This window comes from Nicotiana tomentosiformis, chromosome 9 (genome assembly GCF_000390325.3).
Source record: "Nicotiana tomentosiformis chromosome 9, ASM39032v3, whole genome shotgun sequence".
NCBI lineage: Eukaryota > Viridiplantae > Streptophyta > Magnoliopsida > Solanales > Solanaceae > Nicotiana > Nicotiana tomentosiformis.
In genome coordinates, this window is record NC_090820.1 from 62,118,218 (window position 1) to 62,134,659 (window position 16,442).

The window sequence follows — 16,442 nt, forward strand, 5'->3', positions numbered from 1 at the left end:
GAATTTTCTTGGCTAATGTAAAACTATTCATTTGAGGCCCGCACATCCTCACATGTATTTCCTCCAATAACCTTGTTGCTTCTACATCATCCACACATCTTAACAGACCCAAGTCCGGGGTCCTCCTGAATAGGACTTCCACGTTCAGGAAGAAGTGGTTTGCTAGCCTTCTAAGTGCCCGCTTCTGACCGTTAGTAGCATCCTCCGAGAATTCTCTTAATAATACCAGCTTACCATCTGGTTCTTCATCTACGTGAAAGCAATATGTATGTTGGTCTCGCATCTCTACCTCAATAGGGTCAATGTAATTCTTGTTCGGTGTTGAATCATAGATGATAATGTTGCAAGAGCATCAGCAAATTCATTCTGGATTCTGGGAACATGCCTGAACTCGATCTTGGTGAACTTCTTACACAATTCTTTCACGCAATGCAAATATGAAAAAAACTTGACGTTCTTGGTAGTCCATTCTCGTTGGACTTGGTGGATTAATAAATCAGAATCTCTTATGACCAAAAGTTCTTTAATGTTTATATCGACCGCCATCTTGATCCCAATGATGAATGTTTCGTATTCTACCATATTATTTATACACTGGGAATCTTATCTTTGCCAAACTTGGGTAGTGTTGTCCCGATTCGAAGACTAAGACTGTCTCGATCCTTACTCCCTTGAAATTTGCAACTCAATCAAAGAACATCCTCCATCCTGGTTAAGGCTCCGAATTATCTTCTCCTGTGATATGTACTACTTCGTCTGGGAAATATGTGGTAAGTGGCTTGTATTCTTTCTTTACTAGATTTTCTAAATTGTGATCAACCAGAGCTTGTCCTTTAATGAACTTCTGCGTCATGTTTGTCGATTTCCCAGAGAAAGATCTGTCATTTTTCTAGCTTTCCAGTTGGAACTGGCTTCTGAAAGATGTACTTGAGCGGATCCAGTAAAGAGATCAAGTATGTGTCGTATTATACTTTATAGAAGAGCCCTAAAGCAAGCAAGAGACCGTCGACATCCTTGCTTGCTGACAGAGGGCAATTTGGTCTTTCTGCTACTTCTGTGCTAGGTATAATTCCTTTTGTGTCCCTGCATTTGCTGATTTGAGTCTTCCAGAGAAAATCTAAATAGGTAATTTTGCAGTCTACATTAATTTTCGCCGACGATTTTGTTTCGCTTTTGGCGGAAGTGAAATTAGGGTCTTTGCTTGGTATTTTGCAGTTCCAATTAAAATAATTGTTGAATCCTTCTTGATTTTGCAAAATTCAACTTCTTGAAGAGAAATTGGCATTTCAGCCGACTTATCTTTTGTTTGTTAATATGTTTTTCATACCAGCTCCATCTCCATAAGTGAGGACTCAAAGAAGTCATTAAAGGGAGATTTTTGGGCTATGTCCAGCGGCATCCCAACCTCAATCATCAACTTTGGAATATATCAGCGAGACAACAAAGACTACTGCTGTAAATTAATGGGAATGGAGACAACTGATCGGGTGAGTTAAAATTCTGGTGAGTTAAAATTCTTTACCAGTAACTCATGTGGTATTAGCTACTATAATTTTCCAAACAAAGTTTTAAGCTCTATTATTCAAAACTTCAGTTTTAAAGAGATAATACTATGTTATATACTTTTTGCTGTCAAGTAACTACTGCTTTATAAATCCAAATAGAAATAGTGATACCCTTATCATATAGTTAAAGTGTTAGAAGAAATTTCGGTTTCTTATTGATGTATCCCCTCAAACTGATGCAGACTTTGTCAAAGGCTAATTTAATCAACCTATTTATATGAGCTTTTACAGATAGATCTTTATTCTTTTAAGTCAAACTGTAATATAACTTATAAATAAACCCTATTTATAAGTTAAATATAGTTACTTAAATGAAAAAGGTCTACAAATAACTATAAATTGGGATTGCCATTGTCAGCTAGCATGTACTTGTTCTTGACAAAGTGGTGTCAGGTAAATGATAAATTATTTCATATAAGCGCACTTTATTGAACTCTTTTAGCATGTTTACCCAATTTTGTCAAAAATTTGAGCCAAAGGTGCCAAGTATATTGCTATTGCTAATATGTTAAAGTACAATCGTATCATATCAACTCTAGACTTGCGGGCCAATGGACCTAGAGATGAGGTTTCAATTCATATTTATAGTTCTTTAATTGTATGATAATCTTTGATTTGCCTCAAAGTACATAACTCTTTCCTAATGCGGAGTGCAATCTGCCTTAATTGAAGTTTAGAGGTAGTCCATGAAAGTTTGACAACACTCAATTTAGGATTTAATGAAATTAGAGTATGTAACTCCTTTACAGTACAACCTTCTCTCTTGAAAAACTTAGCTCCATGCACCAACTTAGCTTAACTTGTGCACAGGATGAAGAAGCCTGGGGATAATGAAATCAAAACTTTGGTTGCACTATATTTGGATGTAAGGTGCTACTAAATTTGGTTGAATTGTCTACGTCACTGATCCTAGCCATTCTACATAGAGAATATATGTCAAAGCATATTGTGCCTCAAATATTTATCTATCTTTCTTCTATAAGCTTATTTTGGTGTAAGGCTTCTGAGCTGGGCTATAACCGTGTGCAAGAATAAGTAATCTTTCTTCTATGTTCAGCCTTATTTTTTGGCATGCTGGTAAATAGAGCAAAGATAGCAGAGACAATATTTATCATTTCATGATTATTGTGTATATTAATTTCTTTTACCTATTATTTGATTCCTACACTAATACAATACTTAACAGATGCTTCATAATTTTTTTTGTATGCACTACCAGGTATAGAAACTGAATATATTTTGTTCTGTTACGCAGACGGGGTTTTTACTGAAACATCAGTCCAGAAAGAGATCACATTGTGGTCCCTTCGCAAGGAAAAAAAAATGTAAAGACAAGAAAATTCTCTTGCAGCATCGACACTACCCTAAACTTGGTCATCTGCTTTAACTAAATTATCTCTTGTTAAAACAATTTAAAGATCATGTCCTTAAGGAGGTGCATATTGGATTATTTAAGCCTGATTTCTTTAAATGAGTTTGCTCTTGAAATAATGCCTGGTTTCTTTAAATGAGTTTGCCCGTGAAATAATGTTTGATTTATCATCTAATAAGATAGATTCTTATTATTAGGAGTTGCTAATTTTGAGGAATCAAGAGATCAGTTTAGGATCCATAGACAAGCATGTGCATTTAAACTCTTTTGTTTTATTTTCTTTTCCTCCAAAGATGCTTTTTCCTTACTTGCATTAGTTAAAATAATGACACATTATTTAGTAACTAATATGAAGCTATCCTCTGTGATGAGCTAAACAACCTCTTCCTGCAGGACCTAGAAGATTTCTGTTTCGTCAAACACTGGGCCGTCTCCAAAGTGAAGAGGTAGTCTCCTAAAAATATTTGAGTTAATTATGCCTTTTGTGCTATAACTTTCATTTGAAACTCTGGTCAAGCAGCTATACGATTCAGTTATGCGTATATGTCAGTCCTTTTCAATTTGATTAAGGCAATAATTCAACTTTTCATGCTAAATTTATTAAAGCTGAGAAGAATGGGAAAGATTGAGCATGTTTATTGACTTAATGGAAAAATAGAGTAAAAGGTTAATTGAAAGAGCGACTCTCGCTGAAAAGGATATGTAACGTGGCATGTCCGAGCTTCAATGCTTATTTTCTTCATTCATATACTCAAAGCTTATCATATCTATTCTCTCTAATATCCCCGTTTTAACAGTTTCAGTACACTTCTGGTTACTCTTGACGGGTTGCTTCACTTGGAGATACACATTTTTCAAATTTTATGCGTATTGCATCAATAATACCTAGTTATAATCGCTACTTATAGTTGACTGGATAGCAGTAACATTGTAGATTCGTTTTATGTCTTCTTTTGCAGGTATTGTACCATCCTACCATTTTGTATAATATATCGAAAAGCCCGCTGGTTATGATAGTCCAATTTCTTATCTATAGATGGAACACTATTCCATTGGCACCAGAACCCTTGGAAAAAAACAAGCAGAATGCTTAATATGTTAGGCCCATCTGATAGCACGTGCAATCTTCATCTAGTGTTGATAGATAGGGCCTCAATTTCTGGGCGATCCAAGTTAAAGAAAAAATGTGTATCTAGCGTTGTACAACGTGAATTTCTTGCTCGGATAGTAAATGGTACACTCCTTCTTTCTGGTCTCGTCATCATTCCCCAACACACATTTAAATGCATTATCTAATACAGATAGATATAGCAATAACAATTTTCTTGGTTCGGGAGGAACCAGAACTGGCGGGCAACACTAGTACTCCTTAATTCTGTCGAATTCTTTTTGGCATTCCTCCCTCCATTCCGTGGCGGCGTTTTTCTTTAGTAGATTGAAAATTCGTTTGCAGATCATTGTTGATTTGGCTATGAATCGACTGGTGTAGTTTAGTCTCCCGAGGAAAGTCATAGGTCCTTCTTGCTTTTAGGAGGAGGCAAGTATTGAATAGCCATGATCTTCGAGGGATACAACTCTATCCCTTTCCTAATGATAATGAAGCCCAACAATTTCCTGGAAGGAACTCCGAATGCACACTTTGTAGGGTTCAACTTCAAATTGTACCTTCGCAACCATTCAAAGAGCTTTTGCAAGTCATTTAAATGATCCGCACTATTGTGTGATTTGATGATGACGACATTCACGTATACTTCAATTTCTTTTTCGATCATGTTATGAAAAAGAGTCGTCATAGCCCTCATGTAGGTGGCACCGATATTCTTGAGACCAAATGGCATGACCCTGTAATAATGGACTCCCCATGGTGTGGTGAATTCTGTCTTCTCTGCATCTTCTTCGTACATCAAGATTTGGTGATACTCGACGAAAGAATCTATGAACAACTGTGAATCGTGTTTTGCATAGTTGTTAATGAGAATGTGGATATTTGGCAGAGGAAAATTATCTTTGGGACTGGCTTTGTTAAGGTCTCGATAATCCACACATATCTTGATTTTTCCATCATTCTTAGGCATCGGTACTATATTGGCTAACCAGGTGGGGTAATTTGTGACCCTCACCACATTCGCCTCTAATTTCTTGGTGACTTGTTATTTGATTCTCAGACTCAAATCAGGCTTGAACTTTTTGATTTTTTGCTTGATTGGTGGTTTGGTAGAGTCGATGGGCAGTCGATGTTAGACAACGTCAGTACGCATCCCGGGCATGTGATCATATGACCAAGCAAACATGTCAATGTGTTGTTGAAGCAGTTCCATCAATTCTCACTTATGTTCAATGAGGTTTGGGCTTCTTTTGACTTTCTAACTGTTCGATTTCCTACGGTAGGTTCTCGAGCATCATACTTTCATCATATTCCTCGTAAACCGGCTCGTTGTTAACTCTTTGTTCAAGGGTTTCGTTACATGTCACAATCGTCGAATGAGGTATTTTATTAATTTGACCACTGAAAATAAAATGCGAGTATATATTAAAATAAAGATAAGTTTGCATAATACTTTAGGAAGAACAAATATTTATTTCATTGAAAAAGAACGTCTTAGCGTTCAAAGAGGTGGTTTAACAAAAAAGCATCGGCATGATTTAAACCTCAATTGATCATGCAATTATCAAAATTACTACAGATCTACACTACCAAGACTACCGGCGAACTAGAGATGGACTAGCTGTCCAGTTCTGCAATGTCTCTCCTAGTTCGACATCCCTAATGGTTGGTGTCTTGATATCAACTTTACCGCAACATTCCTCGATCATTGCCACAATAAACCTTCCGATCCCATAGACTATTTCTTCTTCTTCTTCTTCAGTTAAGCTTTGTCCCGGACTCAGAACATGCTCTGGCACGAAATATTTCTTCCCAGTGTCGCTGTTATGGACTCCTCCGATTGCAGGCTGGTATCCTAAAATAGTAGTACCCTTCTATTACCTTAGTTGAATTGGCTCAAGTATCCTATTTGATCTGCCCCCTAGCCCAGATCCTGGCTTATACCCATATTTCATCATCTCCTTGATGGCCATCCTTGACCCATATGGTGACTGCGTGTTGTGGAACCATTCATTCTTCTCCATTTTCATTGTTTATATTATCTCGACAGCATGGAAAGTGACCTTATCTAGTCTCTGTATGAAAGGAACTACGTGTCCCTTCCGAATAAGATGGAGGACTTCATTCTCCATGAATCACTATTTCTTGGAAATCACATGGGAGATTAAATGAGGGAATATGGTGATAAAGGCCTGATAATTTCATCAGAGGGATGTGATGATGAGATTCTAGAAGTTTCATATTTGGGGCTAGGGTTTAAGAATTTTGGACTTGAGTGGAGATGAGAGAAAGTGGAATGTTTAGGCGAGATTCCCAGCCAATTAGTGATAAGTGAGGTCTCACAGTAGTATAAGAGTGACCTTGCACCAATTAGTGCTAGGGTTCAGGGGTTGGCAGATGTTAGAAAGGACAACAGAGATGAGAGAATAGGGAAATGGGGGCGGCTGGTGGATGGACGAAATGATTAGGGTTTGAGAGGGTGATATACGTTTAGAATTGGAGAATGCATGTTGATCGTTTGATCAACTAGATCGACGACTCAGGAATTTTCGGACTAAAAATAAGATGAAAACAAATTCATGGAATTAAACGGGAGCCGTTGTGTAAGGCCCCATGAAATGTCTCCTAAAAACCGGAGTTATGTGATGCCGGGGAAGACGTATAGGTTAATAATAGTAGAAATTCTTCACGGCGAGCTTGCTCGCTGCAGTTCAGACTTTTTGGATTGAACCGTGCGCTGGGGAGTTGAAGAAAATGTTGGGCAGAAGTAGGCATTTCTGCGACCGCAGAACCACTCTACGGACCACAGAATGGTCGCAGAGTGAGTCAGTTTTCTGGGTCATTTTTTATATCACGTTCGCGGCCATTATACGACCGCATAACCACTTCGCGGGCCGCACTCTTGTCGCATATCCCGTTTTGGGATTTTTTGGAGGGAGGTTATGCGGTGCACTATGCGACCGCAGAATCGTTCTGCGGTACATTATGCGACCGTAGAACAGGTCTGCGGGCCGCATAGTGACCGTAGACCTTGACAGATTTTTGGCCAGTTCTGGACACCAATTATGCGCCCGATATGCGGTCCACATATCGATTATGCGATCGCATACCTTGTTCTGGAGCTTCATTTTTGGGTTTTTAAAACCCAACCCTACTTCGTTAAATACACGCTTTGGGCTATTTTTGAGCTAAAATCTGACATTTTCAGAGTGAGAGAGAGTGTCCTAGAATGAGAAGGTGTTCCTCAATAAATGTTTTTCAATTCTTGATCAAATTTTGGAAGATTAAGAAGGGAAACTCACTAGGTCTTCATCCTAGAGGTAAGATTCTACACCTTAATCCTCAATTTTGAATTTTGTCTAGAAATGGGTAATTAGCAAGATAATATTTGGGCATGAGAGTTATTTATCTTACATGCATGTGTTATCAAAGGGTGTAGGAAGATTGTTGAGATAAAAATTGTAAAGATTCGGTTGTGGGATGATGGAATCCTCCATAAAAGTACCTTGAAACCTTAATGTACACCTAGTGTTTGATAAAATTCCCAAATGAGCTAGAACCATGAACATCTTCCTAATTTTGGTTTAATTTGTTATATTTCTAAAATAGATTGAAGTTGCTAAGAATTCCGGAACATTTTAGAGTTTAAGGAAGCTCCATTGAGGTATGTTGGCTAAGCTCTTCTTTAAGAATTGGAACCCCAATATCCTTTTAAGTTCCAAGATATTTATTACAAGTTGAGTATACCGAATAAGTTTTGTGATAAAGATATATGTTTAATTAGTGTTTCAAATGCTCTCATGATATTGTATTATAAATTCATGATGTGTTCCAAACTATGGATTGTGTATCTACGTGTTATGATTCCAAGTAGTGATTTATGTGGAAAATTATTTTGCCAAATTGTGTAGAGATTGTGATTGGGGTTACACCTCCATCTGCATATATTGGGGGTGAGGCGGCAGGGCCGCTTTGTGTATGATTTTAGTATTGTTGTTGCACCACCACCCACATATATATATTGGGGTGAGGTGGAATGGCCGCTTTCTGTAGATATTGGTGTCGTTGGTGCACTTCCACCCGCATATATTGGGATGAGACGGCGGGGGCCGCTTTGTGTGAAAATGGGTATTGTGTTTACACCTCCACCCATATACATTGGGGTGAGGCGGCAGAGGTGCTTGAGTATAGTTTTGGTATTGTGTTTACACCTCCACCCACATACATTAAGGTGAGGCGGCGGGGCCGCTTTGTGTGGAAATGGTTACAAAGGATCTTATCTTAAATTCTATAAATGTTAATGACTGCTCTTGATAAGCTTTCTTTGGTTTAAACATCTATCTATGCTATTCTATTATCGCCTTGATTCATCATATTCATACTGTATTTTCGAGTTCTTAAATTGATGTTTGGTTTTCATACTAGTACTATTCGACATGTACTAACGTCCCTTTTGCCGGGGGTGCTGCATCTTTAATGGATGCAGGTGGTTCCACAGCGGAGGATACTGACCAGTGATAGCAATGCTCATTCTTTCCAGCTGACTTGGTGAGCCCCATCTCATTCCGGGGTTATGCATCTTTTGTTTCTTATGTGTTTTGAGGTATTGTCGGAGCCTTATTGCCGGCACAATCTTTACTCTCTTTTGTATCTTTAGAGGCTCCGTAGACACTATGTGGGTTGTATATGGGTGTTAGAAAGGTCAACAGATCATGTTGTGTTTTGGGCTCTTATTTCGCTCAGTCATAAGGATGTATGTATTTTAAAACTTAACAATGATGTAACAAAATGAAACGACTTAGTAATGTATATATGTATGAACTTTCTACTGTCTAACTAATGAGAGCATGCCTTCTCTGGATCATAGGTGAGTCGGGTAGATAGTGTCTAACAGGCTTGCTCGACCGGATCCACTCGGTTGAGCGCCGGTAGTGCTCCTCGGTTTTGGGGCGTGACACGTTGGATCATTTTGATCCAACAATTTGGATTAATACAGGCGAAATTAAATTTTAAAGGAAAAACACAACTAATCTGGACCATTGATAAATGTGATCAACGGTCCATGAGAGGTGTATTTTTTTTAGTGTGTTTTGAGATGCTGACATGGCAAAACAAGATTGGTGGAGGAGGTATGGCATGGATTGCCAAGTGAGAGGAGTTGTTGAGTTGGCCTTGGGCCTGGACGGGTCGGGGGCTCTATTTGAGCCAATTTTGTGGACTTTTGATTGGAATGGCTGAAAAATAATATTAAACCCATAGCCATCTAAATTAAATTTTATTAATTGCAAGTATAAACTATTTAGATCTTAACCCACTTTTAATTATAGTTAATTTAATTAAACTTTTTAATCCCAATAAGACATAATACATATAATTAACGAATTACTGTATTTGTATGCTAATTTCACATTATCAAAAATAATAAATATCTTATAGCTATATTAAAAATCACAAAAGGGTCGATTGGTTAATCAATTAAAATAATAGAGGTGATATAACCGTAATAATTTTAAGGTTAAATTACTTTTATGGGCACATTATTAATTTAAATAACTATTATCACTGTTATTATAATTTTAAAAAAAATAGGTAACTTGAATGATAGTTTTAAAAATACTTTATTACGTAATTGTTGATCAAGAAGCGCACTAAATTAATTAGAAAAAAAGGAGGGCCAAAATGGTCGTCAATAGAGGCTACCAACCTTACATCACTCCGAACGACTTCGTATTGTTAATCGATGTCTCTCATGCATCACGTATCTATTTTCTTACCGTGCGACGCTATAGTCGATCGAGCACGCACTTATATGTGCATACCACTGATCAGTTGGGAAGATATTACCGCGTACGATATGACCGAGTAGTTTTTTATGGGCTTACCCCACAAAGGGTTTTGATATGATACTATATGGCCCCATAGAGCGGCATGATTTTACTTACATACATTTATTCATGGTTATGTCAGTTGTGTGCCCTCAACGGCCTTTTCTGAGTTACAAGTTGATTCGATACCTTTTCCTTTGGTTTTACATCACTTATTTACATTTTTTACCTGCCTTACAAATTCAATACATATTTCGTGCTGACGTTCTTTCCGGGGCGATGTGTTCTTCCCCGCAGGTGCAGATAGACAAACCAACATACCTCCTCAGTAGGGTACCTATTTCCAGCTGTTAATTATCGCACTCCCCTTCTCTAGAGTTACTGTACAGAGTTAGTAGGCACTATTCCATATGCATATAGCTATTTTGGGTATGTCGGGGCCCTATCCTGACTTAATCACATATATTAGTACTCGTAGAGGCATGCTGACTACAGGTTGTTGTATATATGTTTTGTTCGGCCATGTCGACCCATGTTAATTATTGATATACTCGTGATGCCCTTGTCGGCCTTAGTTTATGTCTATATGTTGTGTTGGGCCTTTTCTGCATGCAGGTTACTGTTTCTTTCTACCTTCTCATTGTCATTGGGAGACCTTGTTGGCCTAAATTGTGTCTTTTGGTATTCAGGTATTGTAGTTGGTTCGCTCGGGCCTTTGAGTGCCGAGTACCGACCGCACCCCCAAGGCTAGGGTATGACAAACTTGGTATCAGAGCAGGTCTATCCTAGAGAGTCTGCAAGCCGTGTCTAGTAGAGTCTTGTTTATAGGTATGTAGCGTGCCATACTTATAAACAGAAGGCTACAGGACATTTAGGATTGTCTCTTTCCTTCGTGATCTAGATTGTGCGGTATTGGTGAGTCGTAAGAAAATTCATTCCTAATCCTACTTTCCCGATTTGAATTGTAGCGATTCCTATGAATGAGAAAGACCCAGGTTAGTAAGAGTGTGAGCACATCTACGAGGGTAGACGCTAGACATGAGCCACATGTAATACAGGTCAGAAGGCTACATAAGTTGTAAAAGGAGGCATCGGTTATATTATTGAGTCAGACCTGCCAGAGATCATGGTTTCTATTGAGGAGGATCCGCCCGAAGATCCAAATGAGTCACTTGTTCGAGCAGTTTCGATTTCGCCAACAACGAATGGGATGAGAGGACTTCCGACCTCACTAAGGCACTTAGTTTCGTTATCGGTGCCTGTTGATCAAGGTATGAGGGGAGAGGTGTAGGGATTTGCACAGTCGTGTTCCCCTTAGGCTCAACACTATGTTAGGGTGTTTACGGACACAAGCTCTTTCGAGGTGCCATATAGTCCAAAGTCTTGGGAGTCCATCAATCAAGGTTCGCCTGTGTATGTCATGAGATATGTGGAGGAAGAGGAGAGTAGTTGGGCCAAGCAGATAAGGGTAACTGATAAGGATAGGAGGATTTCGTTTCAAACTGTATCTGATCGAGGCTCTCATATAGGATCGAGGCAGGATGGTTACAGGTACATTAATCCCTCCATTGAAATTGCCTATATCTATATATACTTATGAACACACGAAGCAACTTTTAAATTGTTATACGAGAACAAATGATATTCTAGTAGCAATAGCCTGTGATTGTAAAAGAGGGACTAAAGTAGAAGTAACAGGACCGCAACACTACTCTAGTGGGCTAAGATATGGAATTTCATCGGTGGATGATTAATTCACAGTTCGAATCTCCCTTTCTGACATTGTATTAAGGAACCCTCGAACTTACATTATGTTGAGTTATTCAGTTGGGAGTAAGTTAGGCATTTTGTTTAACTCTTTATGTTTTTAGAAACTGTCACGATCGAAATCCAACTACAAGGGTCGTGATGTCACCAAATCTCTAAGACTAGGTAAGCCTATCATATATTGATGATAATAAAAATATAACAACTACAAATATAACAAGAATTGTGAAATATGATAATACTGCCAAATGTGGATACAATAATGAACTTCCCAAAACCCTGTAATATTGAGTCATCATCTCTAAATGGAATACATAACAAGTCTCGAAGAGTACAATACAGTTTGGAATACATAAAAATTAGAAATAAAGTAAAGAGGGTGACTCCGAGGTATGGGAATAGAACGACAAGGATACCATGAAGTCTCCAATAAGCACAATCACGCCTCTCTAGCGATCCGCCCGATCCGAAGTACCTGGATCTGCAAAAAATGTGTAGAAGTGTAGTATGTCTACACCACAGTTGGTACCTAGTAAGTATTAAGACTAACCTCGGTGAAGTAATGACGAGGTTCAAGTCATGTGATACTCTCTAGTCAAATAACCTGTGCAATAGATCAAGAGAAACTGATAACATAATATATAACATAAACAATATCAATAACCTCTTTCGAACATGTGATAATAAGTCAAACAAGTAAAATTTCAGCTTGACGACACGTCATCAAATAGTAACACAAACATATAGCATCTTGTGCCCACAATTCTGTCACAATAACAATAGTCGCCCATATCACTTTGCCCTAACAATAACAATATCCCGCCTTGTATCTCCCCCCAAGACAATAACAATATCCCGCCTTGTCGCTCCTGTTGACAATATAACAAATATCCCGCCTTATCGCTTCGATTTAATAATGTTCCCATCACAATAACAACAACATCAATCACAATCGCACGACAGAAATCTCGTGCCAACACCCCCAATCAATCCGCTCAACATGTCCACATGTGCCACAATATCGTAAAACAATAATACCAAAGTTTCATAAAGAAATAAGCTCACAACTGATCAACAAACTGCACAAGGACATGACATTAACATAAAAGTGCGGAGGGGTGTTCAACAATTAAAGCAAGACTATGGCTAAGTCAAATGTAGCAATCATGATCATGTAATCACAAAATCGTATAAGCATGTTTCATATATAGTACATTATCAAATTAAGACATATTAATAGCCTACAGTCTAATTCATTCATAAACCATACATAGCACCCGTGTACATGCTCATCACCTCGTATACACGTCGCTTTCGCATAACATAAATAAACAATTAAGGCCAAATATTAAGGGGTATTCCCCCACACAATGTTAGACAAGATACGTACCTCAAATAAGCCAAATCAATGCTCTAAGAATCCCTTGCCTATCAAATCGGCCTCCGAACGGGTCAAATCTAGCCAAAAACAATTCAATAATATCAAACACAACTGCAGAAATAGATTCCACATAATAAAGCTTTGATCTTTATCAAAAATCAAAACATCAACCAAAAATTCAACCCATGCCTGTGTCACGCCCAGAAAACGGGAAGCGCGACCGGCGCTCAACCGAGTGAACCCAGTCAAGCAAGCATGTTAGATACTTTCTACCCAAACTCACTTATGAATAAAGATAATACATATTTTTGTCAATTAGAAAATAAAGAGATCATGTGTACAATACCAATTCATTACTATTAGTTACTTCATTTTAAAGTCCTCAAAATATTACATTGCACATCCATAGTTTAGAAGTGAAACATGTGATACATTTACAACATCATTAGTTTGACTTTCCCAATACCAACGTACAACCCACACCATATCTATGGAGCCTCTAATGGGTACAGAAGAGTACAAGGATAATGCCGGCAACAAGGCCCCGGCTATACCTCAAACTCAATACATTAGAAAACAAATGGTACATGACCCCGGTATGAAATGGGGCTCACCAAGAAAGATGCAGAGCCCCCTGCAAAAGGGACATGAGTACTGTTATGCGGCGCCTTCCTGAGATTCTTTGGAAGGGCGATGTAAGGCTAAGCAATCGATGTCAGTGCAATTATTGTCCGCCAACTGAGGTCCCCTCCGTACGCTAGACTAGATTGTCAGTAGTACACGGGAAAACCAATGTCATGAGCAACTGAGAGAGTAGAAAAGCGAATTGAAATTGAAAGAAAGCTTGATTGCATTAATGAAAGCTATTATAGAAAAGCAACACGGTGTCGGGGGGAGAGACACCAATACAGAGAATTGTTTGCTTGCTAGAAAGTTTGATTGCTTGATCCCCCTTAATAATGCTTAAAAAAAAAAACCAAAGTTACATAACTTGACCTAAATAAGCTGTAGAATCACACTTAAAGAAAATGCAGTAAAACTACTCTATATTTACAATGAAAAGGACTTAGTCTTCTATAAGGTAGAAACAGGTCCGTTGGCAGCAACTTTATCTTTAGCATGAGGGTCTGCGCGCGCGACGTTATTGGCATCTACATGTGGCTGGGCGCTGGCGATGGCTAGCGATGGGGCGATAGAGGCACATGTGCACTTGTCACTTGGAGCTGCTGAGACCATGGGGTTGACCGTGTCGCTGGGCGTTGGGAGGCTTGACAGGATGCCACGGGGCACGTCCAAGGGGTCATGGGGCATGGCTGGAAAGCTTCCCATTACATTCTCCCCCACCTGAGTTGGTGACATCCTCGGCCCTTTACTTGCAAGATAATCATCAAGTAGGCTCTTGTAGGCTTTGATGTTTGTTCCCCTCTCCCAGGTATTCTCCTCTGCATCACATCCCTGCCATTTCACCAAGAACTCTTGGTGATCTTTCCTTGAGGCGTGAATCACTCGATCATCAAGAATAGCTTCAACACGCCTTTTCCCGGTTGAATTAGGGCCTCGAATATTGGGTACTGTGAGTTGGCTCCGTGAAGGATCCTCCATATATTCCCGAAAAGGTTTCAGGAAACTGACATGGAAAACAGGATGGAATTTCCACCAAGCTGAGGTATCCACCCGGTATGCAACTTTCCCAATGCGCAGCAATGGACAAGGGTCCAATATATTTTTGCAACAGGCGAGGGTCATGGACCCCTACAAATAAGTACCGCTTTGGGATTTTGACAATCACTTTGTCTCCGACTTGGTATTCAACAAAGCGACGATTTTGATCAGCATGCCTCTTCATCCGCTTTTGGGCTTTGACAAGATTGCTCCACACTATCTCAAAATTTCGCTTCCATTCTTTTGAGAAGCTAGTAGCTCAAGGAGATTTTGACATGTTTGGTGCATTCACAGTGTGTGGGAGTAGCGGTTGATGTCCGATAACAATTTCAAAAGTGCTTTTGTTGGTACTAGAGCTCTTTTGTGAATTGAAACACAACTGAGCAGCATCCAGAAGCTTTACCCAGTTCTTCTGCAATTCGGTTACGAAGTGGCGGAGATATTCCTCCAGCATGCCATTGAATCGCTCCGTCTGGCCATCAGTTTCTGGATGAAAACTTGAGCTATGACTCAATTTTGACCCGAGACACTTAAAGAGTTGGGTCCAAAAGTTGCTAGTGAAGCGTGAGTCACGATCACTAACGATGTATTTAGGCAGGCCCCAATATTTGACGACATGAGAGAAGAAGAGTCGAGTTGTTTCTTTTGCTGATATATATTGTGGTGCTGCTACAAAATGTAGCATACTTGGAAAACTGATCCACCACAACCAGGATAGTGGTGAGATCTCCGAACTTGGACAATCCGGTGATGAAATCCAGGGAAACGCTTTCCCAAGGTCATTTTGGGACAGCTAGTGGTTCTAAGAGTCCTGCTTGCGTTAAGCTGTCCGACTTATCCTTCTAGCATACTATACAAGTCTTCACATACTGAGCAATGTCATCTGTCATTTGAGGCCAATAATATGCAAGGCGAAGTAATGACATTGTATGTTTTTCACCGGGATGACCGGCCCACAAAGTATCGTGGCATTCTGCAAGAAGAGTCCTTCGCAGATCTCCTCCTTTAGGAACATAAAGTCAGTTCCCTTTCACTTTCAGGAAACCATCTTTTGTGTAGAACTGGCGAGTCTTACCCTGCCCTACCAAATCAACCAAATACTGAGCAGCAGGATCCTTGATGAGTAGATCCTGTATCTGATCTTTTATGGTGATGGTTACTTCGCTCCCCCTTAGGGTGGCAAGTAGGCACACTGATGCTAGATCAGCTCTCCGACTGAGAGCATCAGCAACGTGATTAGTCTTCCCACTTCAGTACTCGAGGTTGAAGTGAAATTCTGCTAGGAGTTCCTGCCATCTAGCCTATCGACCATTCATCTTCGGCTGGGTCATGAAATGGCTAACAAATGTGTTGTCTATCTTGACCACGAACGGAGTTCCAGTAGATAATGCCTCCAAAGGCATAAGCAGTGAATGACAACCAATAATTTTTTCTCGTTGGCGGCATAACGTCACTCTGCATCCTTCAGTTTACGGCTCTCATACGCTACGGGATGCCCTTCTTGTAGCAGGACTCCACCAAGGGCATAGTCGGAGGCATCCATTTGTACCTCGAATGGCTTGGCCAAATCAGGGAGAGCCAAGATGGGGCTACTAGACATAGCCGCTTTCAATGCGTTAAAGGCCTTTACTCGCCTGGGTCCCCAATCCTTGGGTGTGACCTTATTGAGAAGTTCTGTCAGTGTTACTGCAATGAGGGAGTAATTTTTCACAAATCATCGATAGAAGTTGCATAGGCCAAGGAACTACCTTAAGGCATGTATAAC

At 39.5% G+C, this 16,442-nt stretch overlaps 1 long non-coding RNA gene across 6 annotated transcripts; it reads left to right on the top strand.

Moving 5' to 3' along the window:
- The first annotated feature begins 581 nt into the window (after positions 1–581).
- On the top strand, positions 582–8,878 carry LOC108947768 (uncharacterized). Of its 6 annotated transcripts, none has more exons than XR_001972311.3 (5): positions 582–770; positions 871–1,063; positions 2,785–2,890; positions 3,331–3,383; positions 8,529–8,878. It is a non-coding gene; the product is annotated as an uncharacterized lncRNA (long non-coding RNA). The 6 variants fall into 6 exon arrangements; XR_004510919.2 differs by lacking the exons at positions 582–770; positions 871–1,063 and adding exons at positions 1,129–1,204; positions 1,331–1,503 and having other exon boundaries at positions 2,821–2,890; XR_011410862.1 differs by lacking the exons at positions 582–770; positions 871–1,063 and adding an exon at positions 1,211–1,503.
- Positions 8,879–16,442: the final 7,564 nt, after the last annotated feature.